Source organism: Bos mutus, chromosome 7, assembly GCF_027580195.1.
Source record: "Bos mutus isolate GX-2022 chromosome 7, NWIPB_WYAK_1.1, whole genome shotgun sequence".
Classification (NCBI taxonomy): Eukaryota; Metazoa; Chordata; class Mammalia; order Artiodactyla; family Bovidae; genus Bos; species Bos mutus.
This window is the reverse complement of record NC_091623.1, coordinates 3,809,306-3,833,019: the sequence shown is the minus strand read 5'-3', so window position 1 is coordinate 3,833,019 and position 23,714 is coordinate 3,809,306. Positions and strand designations below refer to the sequence as shown.

Genomic DNA, 23,714 nt, shown 5'->3' with positions numbered 1-23,714 from the left:
TACCCAGAACAAATGGGATGCATTAGCTATATCTTCAGAAATGTAGATTCTGAAACTAATCAGCCTGAGAAAATTCATGATGCTGTTTTGTTGTGGAGATTATTGTTATTTTCTCTCTAATCTTGTTAATGTTTTGAGTAACCTTCAGTTCAGTTCAGTCGCTCAGTCATGTCCGACTCTTTGCTACTCCATGAATCGCAGCACTCTAGGCCTCCCTGTCCATCACCAACTCCCGGAGTTCACCCAAACTCATGTCCATCGAGTTGGTGATGCCATCCAGCCATCTCATCCTCTGTCGTCCCCTTCTCATCCTGCCCCCAATCCCTCCCAGCATCAGGGTCTTTTCCAGTGAGTCAACTCTTCGCATGAGGTGGCCAAAGTATTGGAGTTTCAGCTTCAGGATCAGTCCTTTCAATGAATACCCAGGACTGATCTCCTTTAGGATGGACTGGTTGGATCTCCTTATAGTCCAAGGGACTCTCAAGAGTCTTCTCCAACACCACAGTTCAAAAGCATCAATTCTTCGGTGCTCAGCTTTCTTCACAGTCCAACTCTCACATCCATACATGACCACTGGAAAAACCATAGCCTTGACTAGATGGACCTTTGTTGGCAAAATAATGTCTCTGCTTTTTAATATGCTATCTAGGTTGGTCATAACTTTCCCTCCAAGGAATAAGCATCTTTAAATTTCATGGCTGCAGTCACCATCTGCAGTGATTTTGGAGTCTGAAAAAATAAAGTCTGACACTGTTTCCACTGTTTCCCCATCTATTTCCCATGAGTAGCCTTACTGAGGTATAATTGCCATACAATAAACTGCACATATTTGAAACATTAGATGCAGGTTATGGCACATGGATTCACCTGTGAAACCATCACCACAGTCACCTCAATGAACACATGTATCACCAGTTTTTTTGTGCCCCGTTGTAGTTCTTCCCACCACCCTTGCTCCTAAAAGCCTTCTACATGACTATAGTGTTTTTCCATATTCTTATTTCCAGTAATTATAGACAATTTGATATTATCAGATCCTTGTGGTTCTGTTTGCTTGGGAGTGGGAGCTCACAATATTTTTCTCAGTATCCCTCTAAACACTCTGATGTCATCTCCCCCTCACCCTGCCCTCATGTCAAAGCTGCTTCCATGAAGGCAGATGCATCTCTCTGTATATGTCACTGCAATTGGGAATGATTTTTAAAATTGACCCTTACTATCACTTTTGATCTCTTTATGGAATTGGAAATAAGGCTCACTAGAAATGATTTTGGCACCAGGGTGGAGGAGAAATTATGGTTTCATTCATTCAATGAAAGAGAGGCTTCTCTGTCTCAGTGATTTGTGAAATGAAGGGCAATCTGACCAGGCTCCTTGACTCATGAAGCTCACAGCTTAGCAGGGGGCACTGACCACCTCTAGGTAAACAAATATTGAAGGAAAATGGAAAGCATGCAGTGACAAAAAAATTTGTGATTTTGTTTCTATTTTTAACATCATGTATAAGGAATGAAAGGGAGTTAAGGGAGTTAATAGCAGTTTCTTACCCAAAAGCTTGAGGAAACCTGGGAGATAAAGTTGAAGGCTGTGTCGTCAGCAGATGCTAAGGACCCAAAGCAGGAAAGAAGCTGGAGCCTCAGAGGAACAGCTACCCTACAAGGCTAGAGCAAGGCTTGAGGCCCGCTAGGTTTGAGCTTGAGAAAAATGAAAAGATGTCAGAGAATACAGCTAGAAGGAAAGGTAAGGACCAGATCAGAAGGCCTTGGAAGAAGTTTGGGTTTTATTCTAAACACAGTGAGAAGTCATAGGAAATTCTCAGAGGAAAGTGAAAGTGTTAGTTGCTCAGTCGTATCTGACTCTTTTGCAACTCTATGGACTGTAGCCTGCCAGGTTCCTCTGTCCATGGGATTTCCCAGGCAAGAATACCAGTGTGGATAGCCATTTCCTTACCCAGGGGATCTTCCCAATCCAGGGGTCGAACCCAGGTTTCCTATGATACAGGCAGATTCTTTACTGTCTGAGTCACCAGGGAAGCCCAGGAGCACATTTAACTGTTTCAAGATTATGGCTTCTCACTAAAGAACTCATAAATGAAGAAAATATCAACCTTCTGATTAAAACAAATAATTAGGAATCATTATAAAAATGATATTTTAAATAATTATAATAATTAATTTCTTTCTCTACTATGGCACCTTAGCTTGGATAAAAATAACAAATGAGTATTTTATAATGATGCATGTTGTCTGCTAGGCACAACTCCAAGCTTTTGACCTATAGTTCTCATTTGCCTCAATAAAACAAGTATCATTCCTATTTTACAAATGAGAAAATTGACTCAGAGGTTTAATAATTTTCCCAAGTTTTTAAAACTTGAAGACTAGCTTACCAAGGTAAATGAATAGGGCAAAGAGAAATGTCATTTTCTGTTGAAACTCATCTGTAACTTTTTGCTGCAAGGGCACATTTCAACCTGTTTCCTAGGCTGCACAGAGGCTGATGGCTTTTAGAAAGACAAATAGGTCATGTACTGAAAGGAGATCTTAGCTTCAGGAGTAAGATTCTCTTATCAGCTGAACACTTTGGCCCCTTGATTCTGATGACCCTGTTGTTGTTGAGTCACTAAGTTGTGTCCAACTCTTTTGTGACGCATGGGACTATAGCCTGCCAGACTTCTCTGTCTGTCCGTGGGATTTTCCAGGCAAGAATATGGGAGTGACTTGCCATTTCCTTCTCCAGGGGATTTTCCTGACCCAGAGATTAAACCCACATCTCCTGTATTGGCAGGGAGGTTCTTTACCACTGAGCCACTATGGAAGCCCTTCTGACCACCCTAGCAAGAGATTAAATGGTAAGAGGTCAAAGGGTAGGGGAAGGTTCCTTCAATGAGCAATGTTGAAAATCTGCAGTCAGCTGACAGGTTAGCGCACTTGCTGAGAGCATTATGCTGGTGTCCAGGGACCAGGATTCTGCTGCAGTGCTCTTATCTCACCACAAGACCTAAAAGTCTCTCCATCTCTCTGGTTCTCCATCCTGTTAGGGAAGTAAATAATGAACTTGACCTAGATGATTTATACCTTCCCTAGTCTTCCTACAGAAGATTTTGTCTAATGTGCTAATAGCAACGGATTTATTTGAGCCGTTGTGACAAACGGTTACTGTGTTAGGAGTATTAAAACAAACCACTCAATGAATTCAGCAACACTTTTAATAGGATCCATATCGCATTGTTCCCAGGAACATCCATGTCTCAAAATAATGTGTACTTATGTGTGTATATATATATGTGTGTGTGTACACATATATACATGTATATGTACATACACACATATATATAAATCTGATATTTATTCATTCTAATGATAATGTTTAGTTCTCATCAATTTTCAAACCCCTGGCACTAATTCCATGACTTCATGAGTTAGGAGCTGCTAGAATGAAAAAAAACATAAAAGATCATAATCTTAGGAACAAGGGAAAACAAAGCTGATTATAGAAGAGGAAATGAAATGACTTCACAGCCTGGTTGATTGAACTGCGTACTTCTGACCTCTCACCTGTGCTTCCTGATCCCAGACAGGTGATTATACTTAATACCCTGGCCTCCTTTGAGAACAGTCCCCCACATTGAAGAAGCAGATTGCCTTATTCCCCTTGTCAGATGAAAGATTATTTCCCCAGCATGCAGATCCTGGGCTGGTTTCTAGAATGGCTCACAAAATGAGGAAAATTCAGAGAAGCTGCCTGGGTGTTGGGAGATTTCTGTTGGCTTCTTAATGAAGGTTATCTGAGACAAAACTTCTGGATCTTTGAAGCGGAGAAACCCAATTGTAGAAACTGGTATTGCCCTCTCCCTTGCCTCTGCTGTGTTTGTTTCTCTAACAGATTCCTTTGTCAAAAGCACTGATTTTCTGTTCTCCAAGCTCATTAATTTCTCAGCATTAATATGTTTACCTTATCCTCTAATTAGGTGCCACCTCTCACATATTTTTGGTAGTGAAATGCCCATGAGCAAGGGTTGCCCCTTTCTGTACACAGAGGCCAGTCCCCACTTGTGATCTGTGCTCCCACTGTATGCTTGAGCAGTGCGGTACCACTCATCAAGGGTGACTCACCAAAGGTTCCTTTGCCCACAGGCTTTTATTCAATACACTAAACAAATATTTGAGCAACTGCTGCATTCCAGGTACTATCCTAGATGCCTAGGAGTTTTGCAGAAAACACAGGACAAAAATCTCTGTCTTCTAACCCAAGTAAATTGTATCATAGGTTAGCAGTCAGTAGATGCCTAGGAGGGAGAAGCAGAGAGTGGAGTGACAGAGGCTGGGAGAGTTTGAGCATGGCAATGGAGTGGGGTGTATTTGTAAACAGGGTGTTGAGAAGTTGACTTTCTTTCTTGTATAATTTCATTTATTTATTTATGGCTGGGCTGGGACTTCATTGCGGCATGGGCTACTCTCTGGTTGGAGTGAGCAGGCTTCTCATTGCAGTGGCTTTTGTTGATGCTCAGAGAACAGGCTCTAGGGCTTGAGGCTTCAGTAGTTGTGGCTCAAGACAGGCTCAGTAGTTGTGGCACACAGGCTCTGCAGCATGTGGGGTCTTCCCAGATCAGGGATCAAACCCATGTCTCCTGCATCAGCAGGCAGATTCTTACCACTGAGCCACTGGGGAAACCCAAGAAGTTGATTCTTAATAGGGACTTGTATCAGGAAAGACTTAGCCATGCACATATTTGGGAGAAGAGAAATCCAGACATAGGATAGTGAGAAAATATCCTTAAAAGGATGCATGACTGGTACATCCATTCAAAAAATAGTAAGGAGGCGATGTGGCTGAAGTTATAGGAACAAGGGGATCACAGTGAGGTTGAATTCAGAAAAGGATTGGAGGCAGGTGATGTGAGTCCTTGGTGGCCTCTGTAAGGAGCTGGGTTTTAGAGTGAAAGGGGCCAATGCTGAGCTTAGATCAGAGGAGCTATGAAATCTCACTTTTGTTTTGTTCATTACATTTCTACAATGTATTTCCATTCACCAAATAGTTTTAACACCAGTTGAAAATTCTTGCCTGAATCAATTACATGAGAGCTTGCAGACACGTTTTCTAATTTTGTCACTCATTCTATGCTTATCAGCTGACATTCCTTTGTGAAATATAGCTTTCTCATCAATTCTAGGTATTTGATTGCACAGGAATAAATTTCCTGCTGAAAAGTAAAAATAAACACTTAAATCATTCCCTTTAAGGGCATATGTTCAAGGGAAGCTTTAGAAAAAACAATTAGCCTCTCAAATTGAGACAAATGTGGCTTGTGCAACAGAAGGACGCCCACACTGTTTCCCTCTTATGTTGTCCTTACTTACTGGGATGAAATTCCAGCAGGGAGCCATTCCTTGAGTTTGCTGTCATCTTTTGGAGTCTCCTTTTGGATGTACACCTATTTTATCAGGGAGGAAAAGAATGACCCTGGAGGAGGGGGTGTTACTAACTCACCTAAATTTGTTGGTCAGATGAGCTAATTGTTGTGTCCAGATCCTAAAGAGCAGCTGAGATTTTTCATGTCCCTGCTCCATGACCTGCATTATTTAGTTAACTCCAAATGGCTTCACCGAGTTTTTAAGGCTCTGTGAAATCTGTGCCCAGATGGCCTTAACTCCTTGATTCTTGTACTCTCTTTGTCCTTTCTCCCCACTTCTTTCTCTCTCCTCTCTTTCTCAAACATGTGCACACATACACACAAACATACACACCCTACATTGTAAACATTATTATAGCCCCTCTAAACTACCCATCACCCCTCCCCCCAAAAACTGTTCTATCCCATCTCAAGATTTTGTCTGGGGTGTAATTTTCCCTTGAGACATCCTTCTCCAGAGTTACCTACACCTGTTGAATTTCATCCTTCAAAGCTTTCAACAAATGCTCCTTCCCTGATCTCCACCCTAAGCAATCCCCAAACTGATTCCTCTTTCTCTGTGCACCCCACACCCCTTTACCATACGCCCCTCCCTCTTTGTTTCTCAGGATCTCAGTTGTATAAATGTTACTAATGTTCATGGCAAATCAGCCTCAGGTCTACAAATGTCTTTACAAATGAGGTTGTTTTAAAACTTCTCCCAGTGAAAAAGTTGTCTGGTTCATGGTAAGCACTCAAATATTCACAGAGAAGAATTTAAACAGCAGCCATAGCAATTTTCAAATGTCTATTTTCATTCATCATTTCAATTGCTCAGTCACGTCTGACTCTTTGTGACCCCATGGACGGCAGCACGCCAGGTTTCCTGTTCATCACCAACTCCCTGAGCTTGCTCAAATTCAAGTCCATAGAGTCAGTGACGCCATCCAAACATCTCATCCTCTGTCATCCCCTTCTCCTCCTGCCTTCAGTTTTTCCCAGCATCAGGGTCTTTTCCAGTGAGTCAGTTCTTCTCATCAGGTGGACAAAGTATTGGAGCTTCAGCTTCAGCGTCAGTCCTTCCAATGAATATTCAGGACTGGTTTCCTTTAGGATAGACTGATTGGATCTCCTTTCAGACCAAGGGACTGTCAAGAGTCTTCTCCAACACCACAGTTCAAAAGCATCAATTCTTTGGTGCTCAGCTTGCTTTATAGTCCAACTCTCACATCCATACATGACCACTGGAAAAACCATAGCTTTGACTAGACAGACCTTTGTTAGCAAAGAAATGTATCTGCTTTTTAATATGCTGTCTAGGTTACTGAGCATCTATTGTGTCTCAAATAATGGGTACCATGGGACAACAAAAGTGAATCAGGAAATAGATCCTACCTTTAGGCAGAGTCCAGTTTAGGAGAGAGGGAACATATATGTAAAGTTCTATATTACAAAGGAAAGTGAAGAGAAAGTGTCAGTCACTCAGTTGTGTCTGATTCTTTCAACCTCATCGACTGTAGTCCACCAGGCTCCTCGGTCTATGGCATTCGCCAAGCAAAAATATTGCAGTGGGTTGCCATGCCCTTCTCCAGGGGAACTTCCCAACCCAAGGATCAAACCCTGGTCTCCCACATTGCAGGCATATTCTTTACTGTATGAGCTACCAGGGAAGCCCCATATTACAAAAGAAGATATGTTGAAAACTATAGAGAGTCAAGAACAGTAGGTTTAATTCACTCATATTTCTCTTTGCTCTGCAACAGATGTTTTTCTCCAGCAGCCTATGAATCTTTCCATCAACTAGGATGAAAACAACTTCCACACAGACACCAGGGAGTTTCTCTTGTTCCCCCAGAAGAGCTTTCAGTGTCACACTGATGGACTTCCTGAGCAGAGAACGAAGACATGGCGTGTTTTCTGTCTCTTATTAATTCAGGCTGGATTCCCTCTCAGATGGATTTTTATCACTTTCCTTTCCACCAACAACCGGGATTTTATTTTCATGATTCCTGTAAATTAGGATCAATATGCTTAATCCGAGATACAGCTAAGGTGACCATCAGCTTCAGTCTCCTCTGATTGCCTGAAAAGTCATTTCTGGGTCCATCTGGGATTATCAGGCAGTCCTCCAATGAATCTAGAGAGAAGACAATCGCTAAGGAGTGTTTTCTCTAATTTCCTGCCTATTCAGACTCCGTGTTTCCCATCTGGGCCATCCATAGTGCTATCTTCCTTGTTAGAATCACAGTGTACCCCTTGAATCAACTCTCCTTATTAAAACAGGAGAGCTAAGAAAAATTAGAGCTTTGCAAATTCTCCCTCTTAGTCCCTCTGTTTTCTCTATTAACTTATTCATTCACTTATGTATTCATTTATTCAACAAATACTGATTAATCACCTCCCTTTTTATATACTCTGCCTATTCCCAAAAGGATCAGAGGTGGCTTTTAGGATCAAACACAATGCAAACCAGGTAAGCCAGGATGAAAATAGAAAGGAAGTAGGAGAGGGTATACCTGTGGCGGATTCATTTCAATGTTTGGCAAAACTAATACAGTATTGTAAAGTTAAAAAATAAAATTAAATTAAAAAAAAAAAAAAAGAAGGAAGTAGGAGGGCTTGGCACCAGCTCCTAAGGTGGTTGGAATTTAGTCCTTGCTCTATTCCAACAAAAAAGAGATCTGTTGGATTTCCATGTTTTTGCTTTCTGCCCAACCAAAACATGCCAACTGGGTGTGGAGGACACCTTTTTCCTGCAACTGAATGCATTTATTGAGCTTCCAGTGGAATGTTTTGTTCCTCTATGCAAATGCATTCAGGTAAAAGAAAGAATCATTAGTTCCCAAATTTTAGTTATTTGCATACTATCTTTCAAATATTTGTCTAGCTTCATGACTATTACTTATTTCATAGTTTCTTTTTTTTAATTGACTTAAATTTATTTTTAAAACACTTAAAATTTTTAAAAGGGAATATTTATGTCAAATACCATAGTTAGATAATAATGTTAAATGTAATTAAAAATAGCATCACATTCTAAATAAACAAAACTAAAACTCAGAACTATGGTATCTTCCTCTGCATTACGAGGGAGATTAGGATGTATTAATGATTAAAATCACACTAGCACCAGATTGATAGCCAATTCTTTTGATTATTCAATACAAAATGAAACTAAAAAAGGATAATCTCAATGTGAACATCAATGTCACATTACCACTTTCAAATAGCATCCTTACTTTGCTCAAAACCCTTTTAAGCATCATCCCCCAACCATGGAAAACATTGGTCAATTAATTGAAGCTGAAATTTGTGTGGGAGAGATTTTTTGGTACCTGGAAGACGTGAAAGCTCTTGGTTCGTGTTCATATTAGGTTGACTTTTTTTAAAAAAGTAAAACATCAAGTCCCATAAAAGTAGAACCTCAAGCTACCCACACCTACACCCTTTGTTATCAACAAAGAATTGTTGCAATATAGTTGGCCCCAGAATAAAGCATGTGTATCTCTGGGAGGAATTAATAATTCTGATGAAGTTAGGGTTTTGGAAGACTTGCTTAGGTTCAGCAACAGTGAATTACACTTACTTAGTAATATAAGGCTGCTTATAAACAATATTCTACAAAGAAAAAGGAACTAGTAATAAATTTGAAAGTCTTATGAAATCAGCTTTGTTTCCATTCCCTGATGAGATGTCCTAGAATCAATGTGCTTGGACTTGGATCTTAATTTCTTTCTCTCATACTCTGAAGTACTCATGTGCCTTCTTTCATATGACTGGGCTTCCCTGGTGGCTCAGTAGGTGAAGAATATGCTTTAATGCAAGAGATCTGGATTCAGTCCCTGGTTCAGGAAGATCTTCTGGTGAAGGGAATGGCTACGCACTCCAGTATTCTTACCTGGAGAATTTCATGAACAGAGGAGCCTGATGGGCTACAGTCCACGGGTTACAAATATGAATATCAGTAAGCAGAATCATCTACGTGGTAGATAAGAAAACTACAAGAAGTGCCAGTGACATTCAACATGTATACCCACAATGACACCTATTTTAATGAGTATCTAGTTAGGTTTTGTCTACCTTGACAGGTTGGATGGTTTGCTCTACCATTTCAGAAGCAGTACTTTCTCTTCTGTCTTGCTACAGGTTTAATTGTGTCTCCCCCAAATTCATGTGTGAGGTCCTAACGCCCAGTACCTCAGGATGTGACCTCATTTGGGAATAGTCATGCAGATGTAATGAAGCTTTGATGGGGTCGTTCTGAAGTAGGTGAGCTCCCAAGCCAATAAAACATGCTGTTATACAAAGTTGAGATATGTGTGTAGAGACATGCGAGCAGGGATCTAGGTGATGGGTCTATAGACCAAGGCACATCCAGGTTTGCAGCAAAACACTGCAGCTATGAAAGGGGCATGAACCAGATTCTTTCCTCACAGCCCTCAGAAAGGACCAACCCCGCTAACAGCCTGATCTGGGCTTTTAGCCTCCAGAACTGTGACACTATAAAGTTCTATTGTTTAAGCCACCCACTTGCAGTACTTTGTTATAGCAGCCCTAGCAAATTCAAAACTCTCTCTTTTTCCAATCTCATTGCAGGAGTGAAGGCTTGGAAACAGCATCACTTTACTTTCTAAAAACTACTGTTCCTTGCTGAAATAACAAACCTCACCCCCTATTATTTGATATACCACATGCACAAATGTACACTCGGAAGAGTCTTCTGGCAATTTGAAGAAAATATGGTCTTTCTATTAAAGAAATTGCCATTGATTTGGGTATAGTTATTTTTACTGATGAGTTAATGACAATTTTATATGATTTCAGGGACAAGTAAAAGGTTTGTCTCTTTAATATCTTCCTCTCACTAATCCTTTTTAAGTTGCTTTTCCCATTCTAGTATTCTATGGTTTACTGCATTTGTAGCAGTTTTTGTTTTGCCTTGATGTTGCTTCCCAGTTCTATACCAGTTATTTGCAGGAGATTTTTAATGAAGGAGGTGCTAGGAAAAATTTTAAATGGAAGGTTTTGTGAGTAGGCTTGTTCAAACTTTTCTTTTTTTTAATTGAAAAAAGCGGCAAGTATACAACTATTTTCTGTCCCACAGGCACTGTTTCCTTGAAATTAGACATTTGTATGATTTTTATAGTTAATCCTTAACTATAAAAGCTCTCTTAACTTCTCTTAAACAAATAGAAAGTGAGGGTGAACTGATAAATGATGGTATCCTAGGAGATGAATTTCATTGTCTGTTTCTCATATTGATAGGAGAAACGAGGGCTATTAGAGTATTTGAGCTTACAGTTGGGTTGGGTACAGTACAGTGATAATGAAATTGCCATTGAGCACTCATTATGCCAAATATGTATATACACACACATTTTATATATATATATATATATATATCTCAGAGAGAGAGAGAGAGGGGAAATTTATAATCATGTAAAGTAGCTATTATTTTGCTTATTTTTCAAAAGAAACTTAAGGCTAAGAGATTAAGTAGTTTTACAAGGTCAAACAACCAGGGAAAGTGGCAGAAGTGAAATTAGAACCAGGTCAGTCTGTGTGAATCATTTTCAGTGAACATTCATAATTTCACTGACTCCTAGTGGTTAATACATATTTAACTCTTACAGGAATCACTTGGCTTCCCTGCTTAATTAATGCAATTGAATAATTGTAGATTGGGTGGGTAATAATATACCCCTGGCTTTATTAACTAATCAGGGCCCCCAAATCTTGATTCTCTCAATCTGTATAGGTATTGTGGTGTGAACTCTAGGATTCTCCTCACCAAGCATTCCTGGAAATTTAAATCCATGCATAAAGATTGAATCCCAATAAAAGCTAGCTAGTCCTTACTAACCTGTGGGTCTTAGAAAAAGTCATTTACTTTCCCAAAGTTTAGGGCAGTATCATGTAGTTGATTTGTTGAGGAGAAAAAGATTTCTTTATAAGCATGATAATTCAATCTCTGACATTCAGATTAAAGAGACACACATGAGTAAAACAGATTTTAGATGGTGTGTTTTCATTAGGATATGAATTTGTTATCATATGCTTATATGCCTTAAAATGGGGTTATTGGAAAAGATGCAGTGTTTTGGTGGGGTTTTGGTGTACATGTTTTTGTCTAAAGAAAATCATAAACTTCATAGCAGTGGTTTCAACAAGTAAAATGTTGAATGCAGATAGGGAATGAAGTAAAGCCTCACTGTGTTTACTTGTAAATTTAAGTATGAGAAAAAGAGTAAATGGGATCAGATGAAACAATTTTCCCTGAGAAAATAACCATCTAGTCAACATGTTTACATTGATTAGAATGCCAAAAGAACTTGAGCAAAAAGTCAAATAGGCACTCTTTCTGTGTAAAATTAGCTGCTATTCCACCCCAGATGTGATGATGTTCTGCCTGCTTCTCCTGATGTGGAACGGTTGTTGTTGGTTTTGTACGGAAGCTTAGAGAGCAGGCCAGACACATCTGTGCAAACCAGGCTCAACACTCTTCTAGCCTGTGATGCTCGGGATTTGGTTGCATTTCATAGTTCTTAAATTTATCACCCTTGAGCTCTGTTAAATGACATGCATTCAGTGAAATAAAAACCAAAGCCATAAAGTGTACTTGAGAACCTCTAATATGAGAAGTTCACAAATCAGATCTAATCCCTTGAATCTTTTTGTCACAGGATTATATCTGATTTGTGAGCTCCAATACATTGGCCCCTGATGCGAAGAGTCAACTCATTGGAAAAGACCCCAATGCTGGGAAAGATTGAGAGCAGGTGGAGAAGGGGGTGACAGAGGATGAGATGGTTGGATGGCATCACTGACTCAATGCATATGGGTTTGAGCAACTCCAGAAGCTAATGAAGGACAGGGAAGCCTGGTGTGCCACAGTCCACGGGGTCATAAAGAGTAGGAGATGACTTAGCCACTGAACAACAAAATATGAGGAGTAATTTTAACCTTGAAGTTTAAGATGCAATCAATTATATATTTCTTTATAAATTTAATGATAGCATTTGGAAATTAAATATCTCATTAAAGGTGCATATCAAGTGTAAGAGGTACCACAATTTCACAAACATTAGAATATGAAAAAATGAGTAATAGAGCTTTGATCTTATGAAACTAATCTGAATGGATCATTCTCACAGACTTTCTTGGAGAAAGTAAGATACCAAGGGTAGTGGAATATTAGTCACTGCTGAAGTTGATGGTAAATCAGACATGGACCTCTCATCTATACTCTCATCCTATACTTAGTTGCAATGGAGAATTGTGGGGAGAGCCATTTATGGACATACAGTTGGGGAGTTTCTATATGATGTTACTGATGTGATTGCAGAGATGGGATTTGTACCCTGCACAGGCACTAGAGGTCAAGGCAGATCCTGGAAATCAGAAACAAGACTCACAGGATAACAAAGTGAAAGAGACAACAAACAGAAGAGGCAGTGAAGGGACAGCAAGATATGGGGACTGCTGACTATTGAGGAGTAATAAAATGGAGGAAAATTCTGGAGTTGTTGAACAAGGTTTTGAAAGTCTTTCCCAAGGCTCTTTGTATAAAAAGTGTCCTTAGCAAACATTTGGTGCCTGGGCTTTTCTTCCTGTTAAGGCACAATCTGAGATACCCTCACATCTGATACTTCTGCCTCCACCATCCTATTAAGGAGATGCAACAAGGAAATATCAAATTGAATGCTTGAAACTACTAAAAATGTAAACTGCTCCTGGATCAAAGTCCCAGGAGACACTTTATATTCCACTCTTTATAATCGTGGTTTGAACATTCCAACCTTTAGCCAAACCATGATGCTAAAGATGACAGCTAAATTATCAGAAAGTCCATTCTCCATTACCTTTCTCCTTCCATATCTTTAATAATAGAAGAATATTAAAAGATAATAGAAATAAGACATAGATTTATTTGGGCCCCTGTGAGCAAGTGAATAATAATATGAGATTTATGGGCCTTAGACACATCTATACAAAAGGAGAGTTTGAGGAGTCTTAGAAGATTTTAAGAGGAGTTTTTGTCCATATATTTGTAGTAACTGTATGTAAGTCCACTGCTAACTTAATGTAAAATAGTCAAATTTCACTTCAAAGAGGAGAAAATGAAGTTCCTTTCCCTGGTCAGTCTATTGACAAATATTTATTGATTTCATATACTAAGCTCAGGGTGATGATACAGAGACTGTGCAAGAAGCAACATGTAATTTCCCCAGAGAAGCTGCTTAAATTTCAGTTGAAAAGAATACTATGCAACAGTTTATGTTCCAAGCAATCTGTAACTAGTACTTAAACTGTGTTTGTGAAACAAGCTTTATTCCTTGTTCATGTATTATTTGTCATTCTGTTCTACATCATCCTCACTCTACAACTGTTGACTGACAACAGCTCTGCATTTCAGAAGGTTGGTGGTCATGTTAACAAGGACTGAACATGAGAAACCACACACATGAGCTTAAGTGCTTCCACCATGGGTCACTTCCACTCTTGCATTACTGTCATGGCCATGCATTTCTTTAAGGCATGGGAAAGGGCGTTCTTCATAAATGCCCAAAAGTACAGGAGGACTGGTGGGCTTCCCAGGTGGCACTAGTGGTAAAGAACCCACTTGCCAATGCAGGAGACACAAGAGATAACGGGTTTGATCCCTGGGCCAGGAAGATTCCCTGGAGGGGGGCATGACAACCCACTCCAGTATTCTTGCCTGGAGAATCCCCATTAACAGCGTAGCCTGGCAGGCAGCATAGCCCTACAGTCCATAGGGTTGCAAAGAGTCAGAAGTGACTGAAGCAACTTAGCACGCATGCACAGGAGAGATGACCATTGGTGACCAGCAGCAATGAGCACCATAGGATGTGATCACAGAAGCAGAGAGAACAACAGGGAGCAGGCAAGAAAAGATGTAGCCTGGACTCAAACAGGAGAGATGGAAGAAATGAATAGATTTTAGAGAAAAGCAGCAGTCACAGAGAATTCTGTATCTGCTGGCAATCTGTATTAATGACTTATTCTTAAAAAAAAAAAAAAAAAAAACAGCTAAACAAACAATCAAAATAATCAGGCAAAATGGAGAGATGTTGGTCAAATGGTACAAACTTCTACTTATAAGATGAAGAAATTCTGAAGATTGAACTTACAGCATGGTGACTATTGTTAATAATATATTATTAATTACTTGAAAGTCACCAGGAGAGTAGATCTTAAGTGTTTTCACCACACACACATAAAAAGGTAACTATGTGAAGTGATGGGTGTGTTAATTGGCTTGGTTATGATTATCATTTGTATATGTATATTAAATCATTTTGTGTACCTTAAATATATACAATTTTTATTTGAGGTACAAGGTCAGTTGTACCTCAAAACTATAAAAAAAATATTATAAAGAATCCAAAAGGAGATGGACAAATGAAAGCAAAGAAATATGGGAAGGCTTCTTGGGAAAAACATAAAAATTGTCTATCAGTAAAATCAGCGTTCACAAATATGTGCATTTTCATTTTGTGCTTGCAAACTGCAGCAGATGCTATTTCTGCTCTTTATTTTATTGCCCACAAATAAGCTACTTTTTTATGGCTGTCATAACAATGGTTAATCTGTATTTAGAGTTCAAAGAGTACCACACCCTCTACATGCATTACCTATGAATTAGGTAATGGTGCTTTCCACATTATAGATGAGGTCATTAAGTCTTACTGTGTATACTAATTTGACTAAGACCAGCCAACCCACTCTTGTATTCTTGCCTGGAGAATCCCAGGGATGGGGAGCCTGGTGGGCTGCCATCTGTGGGGTCACACAGAGTCGGACACGACTGATTGAAGTGACTTAGCAGCAGCAGCAGCCAGTAAGAACCCAGAACTGTTTAACCAAATAGCCCTGTCTCCTAACTATGATCATACTCCACCTCATTGATCTCCAATGAAATTAGACAGGTGACAATTTCTTAACAATTTGTGCTTCATTTAAATCTGTGGTTATTCCAGAGTGACATTGGAGAAACTTAATTTTACCAGATGACAAAATTTGAGCTATATTCGTGAAATTCTCAGACATAATAACCAAAGTTCATGTCAATTGAAATTAAGAAAGAAAATCTGAATGATAGAAATTCCACTGAAGTATAAGGAGAATGGGGAATATGTGCTATGAAATCCCAGAGCAAATGACAAGCCATTCTGGAATTTGTGGCATTCAAAAGCTCAAACTTTGAAATCAAAAATGTGGATCAGCTTATAGTCCATGTTGTCTTTCAACGGAGACTTCATAATGTGAATAACACTGTCAGTGTGTGGTGATAGAAAGGTGATGACAGTAGCCTTAGCACAAACCAAGCTAACTATTGTATGTGTGAAAAGAATGAGAATGAGCATTCATTGAATGCCAGACACTGTGCAGAGAATATAAAATATTGTATGTTGAGTGTGTATAAAAGTAATTATTATGATGTAAGCCATAGGAAATCAATCTTTCATCTCCTGAAATGAAATTTTTCTTTATCTTTGTCATTACAGAAATTGACACAAATTATTTAAAAGAAGAAAAGCAACACCATTACCATAGTTGACTTCCTGTGTTTGGTAAGCTTCTGTTTTTAGATATTTCCTTCCATATTGTTTTATTTTAGAAGTATGTTTATAATATATATTGGTTAATATATGTTTATAACATATATTTGTTGCTTGTGCGTGTTTTTAAAATCCCTGACTTCTTTTTAGATAATCCTCTTTTCTGTGAATAATATATTCAGTGGTTTAAAAGACGTTGGCACAGAGAATGTATTGATATGTGAGCTGGTGGAGTTGGGTACCCAATCCAGAATGAACCAATCAGAGGTTTTCCTGAGACTTTGGCAAGATAAAATGTGTCAGGAAAGACTTTCTAATGAGGCTTTTGGGTTGAGTTAGTGTGAGTCTGGAGTTTCCAAAGGCCACCTGGCCACCACATGGAGAAAGCCAGCTTAAAACATGCAATTGGAGCCCTTGAGTCTCTGGACATTCCAGTTCTGTGAGCCAGTACATTTTTCTTTTTTGCTAAAGTAGATAGGTAGAAAACAGTTGGGTAGGAAGACAGTGGTTGTGGTGACCACACTGAGACAGTGTGAAGTGGTAAAAGTACATTTGATTAGAAGTTACAAGATAGTCCTGGTGGTAACCTTGACTCATGACCCTACTTAACTTCCCTGAGTCTTTGTCTCCTTTATCTGTGATATGCTAATATTGGATTACTTAAAACCTAAGGCCTGTTTCATCTGAAGTTGTTATTCCAAGTTCATTGCTTTAACTCTATTTTGTTTATCCATTCTATGTACTGTTCAGTAGTTTACATCTGCTAATCCCAGACTTCCAATCCATGCCTCTCCTACCTATCTGCTTGGCAACCACATCTGTTCTCTATGTCTGTTGAGTCTGTTTCTGTTTTGTAGATAAATCCATCTGCATCTTATTTTAAATTCTACATAAAAGTGATATCATGGTATTTGTCTTTCTGTGTCTGATGTGGCTTAGTATAATAATTCTGGGTCCATCATACTTCTACTAATGGCATTTCTACTAATTCAGTCTTTAATGGCTCAGTAGTATTCCATTGTGTATGTGTACTGCATATTCTTTATACAATTATCTACTGATAGATATTTAGGTTGCTTCTCTGTGTTGGCTACTTTAAATAGTGCTGCTACGAACATAAGGATGCATATATCTTTTCAAATTACAATTCCTGGCTATATGCCCAGGAAAGGGCTTGCTGAATCATATGGCAACTCTATTTTTAGTTTTCTTAAGAAACCTCCATATTTTTTTCCATAGTGGCTGCACCAATTTGCATTCCTACCAACAGTGTAGGAAGGTTCGTTTTTCTCCATACCATTTCCAGCATTTTTCATTTGTAGACTTTTTAATGATGGCCATTCTGACTGGTATGGGGTGGTGACTTATTATAGTTTTGATCTGCATCAAAAATAAAGATGAAACCTCACACTAAGACTGAAAATTGAAAGATGTGATTATTACTTATTGGATACAGGCATAAAAAAACTAGTGCTGGATTCTGATTGCTAGAATTTTATTAAGGATTTTTGCATCTATGTTCATCAGTGATATTGGCCTGTAGTTTTCTTTTTTTGTGGCATCTTTGTCAGGTTTTGGTATTAGGGTGATGGTTGCCTCATAGAATGAGTTTGGAAGTTTACCTTCCTCTGCAATTTTCTGGAAGAGTTTGAGTAGGATAGGTGTCAGCTCTTCTCTAAATTTTTGGTAGAATTCAGCTGTGAAACCATCTGGACCTGGGCTTTTATTTGCTGGAAAATTTCTGATTACAGTTTCAATTTCCGTGCTTGTGATGGGTCTGTTAAGATTTTCTATTTCTTCCTGGTTCAGTTTTGGAAAGTTGTACTTTTCTAAGAATTTGTCCATTTCTTCCACGTTGTCCATTTTATTGGCATATAATTGTTGACAGTAGTCTCTTATGATCCTTTGTATTTCTGTGTTGTCTGTTGTGATCTCTCCATTTTCATTTCTAATTTTATTGATTTTATTTTCTCCCTTTGTTTCTTGATGAGTCTGGCTAATCGTTTGTCAATTTTATATATCCAACAACACATTAAAAAGATCATACACCATGACCAAGTGGGCTTTATCCCAGGGATGCAAGGATTCTTCAATATCCACAAATCAATCAATGTAATATACCACATTAACAAATTGAAAAATAAAAGCCATATGATTATCTCAATAGATGCAGAGAAAGCCTTTGATAAAATTCAACATCCATTTATGATAAAAACTGTCCAGAAAGCAGGAATAGAAGGAACATACCTCAACATAATAAAAGCTATATATGACAAACCCACAGCAAACATTATTCTCAATGGTGAAAAATTGAAAGCATTTCCCCTAAAGTCAGGAGCAAGACAAGGGTGCCCACTTTCACCACTACTATTCAGCATAGTTTTGGAAGTTTTGGCCACAGCAATCAGAGCAGAAAAAGAAATAAAAGGAATCCAGATTGGAAAAGAAGAAGTAAAACTCTCACTGTTTGCAGATGACATGATCCTCTACATAGAAAACCCTAAAGACTCCACCAGGAAATTACTAGAACTAATCAATGAATATAGTAAAGTTGCAGGATATAAAATCAACGCACAGAAATCCCTTACATTCCTATACACTAATAATGAGAAAATAGAAAGAGAAATTAAGGAAACACTTCCAGTAACCATTGCAACGAAAATAATAAAATACTTAGGAATATACTACCTAAAGAAACTAAAGACCTATGTATAGAAAACTATAAAACACTGATGAAAGAAATCAAAGAGGACACTAATAGATGGAGAAATATACCATGTTCATGGATCAGAAGAATCAATATAGTGAAAATGAGTATACTACCCAAAGCAATTTATAGATTCAGTGCAATCCCTATCAAGCTGTCAATGGTATTTTTCACAGAGCTAGAACAAATAATTTCACAATTTGTATGGAAATACAAAAAAAACTCGAATAGCCAAAGCAATCTTGAGAAAGAAGAATGGAACTGGAGGAATCAACCTGCCTGACTTCAAGCTCTACTACAAAGGCACAGTCATCAAGACAGTATGGTACTGGCACAAAGACAGAAATATAGATCAGTGGAACAAAATAGAAAGCCCAGAGATAAATCCATGCACCTATGGACACCTTATCTTTAACAATGAAGGCAAGAATATACAGTGGAGAAAAGACAATCTCTTTAATAAGTGGTGCTGGGAAAACTGGTCAACCACTTGTAAAAGAATGAAACTAGAATACTTTCTAACACTATACACAAAAATAAACTCAAAATGGATTAAAGATCTAAACATAAGGCCAGAAACTATAAAACTCTTAGAGGAGAACATAGGCAAAACACTCTCTGACATGCATCACAGCAGGATCCTCTATGACCCACCTCCCAGAATATTGGAAATAAAAGCAAAAATAAACAAATGGGACCTAATTAACCTTAAAAGCTTTTGCACATCGAAGGAAACTATTAGCAAGGTGAAAAGACAGCCTTCAGAATGGGAGAAAATAATAGCAAATGAAACAACTAACAAACAATTAATCTCAAAAATATACAAGCAACTCCTGCAGCTCAATTCCAGAAAAATAAATGACCCAATCAAAAAATGGGCCAAAGAACTAAATAGACATTTCTCCAAAGAAGACATACAGATGGCTAACAAACACATGAAAAGATGCTCAACATCACTCATTATCAGAGAAATGCAAATCAAAACCAGAGTGAGGTACCATTTCACACCAGTCAGAATGGCTGTGATCCAAAAGTCTACAAGCAATAAATGCTGGAGAGGATGTGGAGAAAAGGGAACCCTCTTACACTGTTGGTAGGAATGCAAACTAGTACAGCCACTATGGAGAACAGTGTGGAGATTCCTTAAAAAACTGGAAATAGAACTGCCATATGACCCAGCAATCCCACTGCTGGGCATACACACCAAGAAAACCAGAATTGAAAGAGACACGCGTACCCCAATGTTCATCGCAGCACTGTTTATAATAGCCAGGACATGGAAGCAACCTAGATGTCCATCAGCAGATGAATGGATAAGAAAGCTGTGATACATATACACAATGGAGTATTACTCAGCCATTATAATGAATACGTTTGAATCAGTTCTAATGAGGTGGATGAAACTGGAGCCTATTATACAGAGTGAGGGAAGGGAAGGGAAGTCGCTCAGTCGTGTTCGACTCTTCGCGACCCCATGAACTGCAGCCTACCAGGCTCCTCTGTCCATGGGATTTTCCAGGCAAGAGTACTGGAGTGGGGTGCCATCGCCTTCTCCGATGAAGTAAGAGTGAAAGTAAGCCAGAAAGAAAAACACCAATACAGTATATTAACTCATATATATGGAATTTAGAAAGATGGTAACGACAACCCTGTATATGAGACAGCAAAAGAGACACAGATGTATAGAACAGTCTTTTGGACTATGTGGGGTGGGGGGATGATTTGGGAGAATGGAATTAAAACATGTATAATGTCATATAAGAAATGAATCACCAGTCCAGGTTTGATGCAGGATACAGGAAACTTGGGGCTGGTGCACTGGGATGACCCAGAGGGATGGTATGGGGAGGGATGTGGGAGGGGGGTTCAGGATGGGGAACATGTGTACACCCGTGGCAGATGCATGTTGATGTATGGCAAAACCAATACAATATTGTAAAGTAAAAAAAAAAGTAGTGCTGTATTAACAAGCAGCCCCTCTAGAGCCCTATCCTATCTCGAGGCAACACGGTTTTCTGCACTATCTCTGCCCTGTGGCTATTAGGGGGCTGCCACAGACCTCCACCGAAGGCTCAGCTACCCACGCGGGAATCTAATTCTCCCAAGACTCACCAGTCCCAGGACTCCACGAGTGCTACTTCCGCTCCTGCTTGGAACTTCCTGGTGTTGTGAAAGTAGGCGGGACACAGAGCCGGGAGGAAGAGAGGCTCCTTTTTGAACTTCTCTCAATAAACTCTGAGAAAGTAACAGTGCTTCCTGAAACCATCAAGAAAGAAAATGTCGGTGACATTGCATACAGATGTAGGTGATATTAAAATAGAAGTCTTCTGTGAAAGGACACCCAAAACATATGAAAATTTCTTGGCTCTTTGTGCCAGTGATTACTACAATGGCTGTATATTTCATAGAAATATCAAGGGTTTCATGGTTCAAACGGGAGATCTGACAGGTACTGGAAGGGGAGGTAACAGTATCTGGGGCAAGAAGTTTGAAGAAGAATATAGTGAATATCTTAAGCACAGTGTTAGAGGTGTTGTATCTATGGCTAATAATGGCCCAAATACCAATGGATCTCAGTTTTCATCACCTATGGGAAGCAGCCACATCTGGACATGAAATACACAGTATTTGGCAAGGTGATAGATGGTCTGGAGACTCCAGATGAACTGGAGAAGTTACCTGTAAATGAGAAGACATATCAACCTCTTAATGATGTACACATTAAGGATATAACTATTCATGCCAACCCATTTGCCCAGTAGCTATAATAGACCTGGACAAATACTTGGCAAACTATTCAAGGAACAAACCTATTATGGTTTAGTCAGTTTTAAATGGAGAAGGCAATGACACCCCCACTCCAGTACTCTTGCCTGGAAAATCCCATGGACAGAGGAGCCTGGTGGGCTGCAGTCCATGGGGTCGCTAAGAGTCGGACATGACTGAACGACTTCACTTTCTCTTTTCACTTTCATGCATTGGAGAAGGAAATGGCAACCTACTCCAGTGTTCTTGCCTGGAGAATCCCAGGGACGGGGAGCCTGGTGGGCTGCCATCTGTGGGGTCGCACAGAGTCGGACACAACTGAAGCAACTTAGCAGCAGCAGTGCTTGTTCATATATTGTGACCAGTGCCATATATTGACAAGTGAATCTTCCTACTTACCTACTAGTCTACTTACCTGTCATCAGCTGATTTTACTGCCAGCATACCCAGATATTAACATGTGGATTTCACTGAAAGTGAATAGCCATCATTTGTAAGCTCTGTAGATATCACATATCCAGCTATGTGTCTCTCTTAGAAGATCCTAGACATACACAAAGATGTTTGTGTGACTTGTAAGCAGTTTTGCTTTTTATTATTAGCCTAGACTGGTGCCTCCTTAGCAGTTCATTTCCTGGGAACCTCTAGTTAATTTGCCATGTAAGCAGAGAGAACTTGAAAATGTAATAGCTATGTCAGAAAGTTTGACAATCTAAAATTTGCAACTTTCAGCGTCTAACATTCTCCCCTAAATCTGACCAATGATGTATTGAAATTAAATATGCTTGAAAAATTTTATACAGTTTCTCTTTTCCCAATTATGCTTTAAAAGAGAACTTTTGCTCCTATTTAGAATAACGAAATGCAAAAGTCCAATCTGTTGTATATTGGCTGATCCAGTGGAAGGAGCACTGGCTAGAATATTAATTACCTCTGTCACTTTTTTGTGGTTGTACAATTAAAGTAATTTCCTGATTGTTCTTGCTCCAATATTTCCCTTTAATGATTCATTCTAACTAGCATCAAATATATTTTCAAAATTGACAGGTGTCTCCCAATCACCATCCCAATTAAAACCCTCCCATGGGCTGCTTACTGCCTCTAGAATTAATAATAATTGCAGTAGTAACATTAATAATCATGGGAGCCAACACTCACTGGATTTACTCTATGCTAGATACTGTGTGATGTACTTTATATGTACTTCCTTAATCTTCACAGTAACTGAAGTTCATGGGTGTAGAAACTGGGGCCAAAAAAGTTAGGTAATTTACCCAAGATCACATAGCTAATGTGTGATGTAACTAAGACCCAAACTCACATCTGTCTGAAAAAAGTTCATTCTCTCAGTCATGATATTATTCTGCCTCTTCTTCTTAATGAAAGACAGACTCCTTGGCCAGTCTTTCCTAGAATGGAAGCCTTTGATTTGTTCATATAACTCTTTATTACTCTTTGATACATACTCTTTTCTCCAGCTCAGTTTCCTCTTTATTCTTTTTTAAAAGTCATATTCCTTCTTTCCCAATTTTGACCAAGTCCATTGTTCTGTGTCTGGTTCTAACTGTTAAATGAAAAACTTTGGTTTTTTCATTTCTCCAAACTTTTCCACTTTTGCTCTTTCTTTTCACTTCTGTGTATTGCACCCATCCTTGGCATCCTCAGTCATTCAATGAACAGGTCATTATTACTAAGCGCCCGCTGGTCAGTGACTATTCCTGTCTTCCATAAATTCCCTGAGTAGTGAGAGTATCAAATAGGCACGGGGGATCCATTCCATAATGGCAGTAGCTGAAAAAGATAAAAGCAGCCCTATTCCAGAGCCTAGTACTTAAAAATTATTGGTAAAGAATCAAATTCCTAATGATCTCATTGAATCTCATAGCTTTAGAAATGAGCAATCTTATTCCACCAGGCACATTATACGCTGCTTGAGTATTAAACAAAGCCCTATTTTTCTTTAGTATCACTTTTTGGTAGGAAACCAACTTAAAGGTTTTAAGTCCCATCTACTTTTTCTAAAGAATTTCTGTGTGGTGTGTGTGCATTAACTAATATGACTGTCTAGATTTGTGCTGTTGTTCAGTCACGAAGTCGTGTCCAACTCTTTGCAACCCCATGGACTGTGACACACGAGGCTTCCCTGTCCTTTGCTGTCTCCCAGAGCTTGCTCAGACTCATGTCCATTGAGTCAGTGATGCATCCAACCATCTTATCCTCTTGTCACTCCCTTCTCTTCCTGCCATCAGTCTTTCCCAGCATCGGG

General features: G+C 39.0%; 1 protein-coding gene and 1 pseudogene across 1 annotated transcript in view; both read left to right on the top strand.

The window, feature by feature from the left end:
• Window positions 1-23,714, top strand: part of ATP10B (ATPase phospholipid transporting 10B (putative)) — a 385,358-nt gene that overhangs the window by 40,088 nt on the left and 321,556 nt on the right. The window contains 1 exon segment of the mRNA XM_070373041.1: window positions 15,922-15,987. The gene's annotated coding sequence lies outside the window, so the exon portion shown is untranslated.
• On the top strand, window positions 20,886-21,444 carry LOC102275245 (peptidyl-prolyl cis-trans isomerase-like 3 pseudogene; annotated as a pseudogene).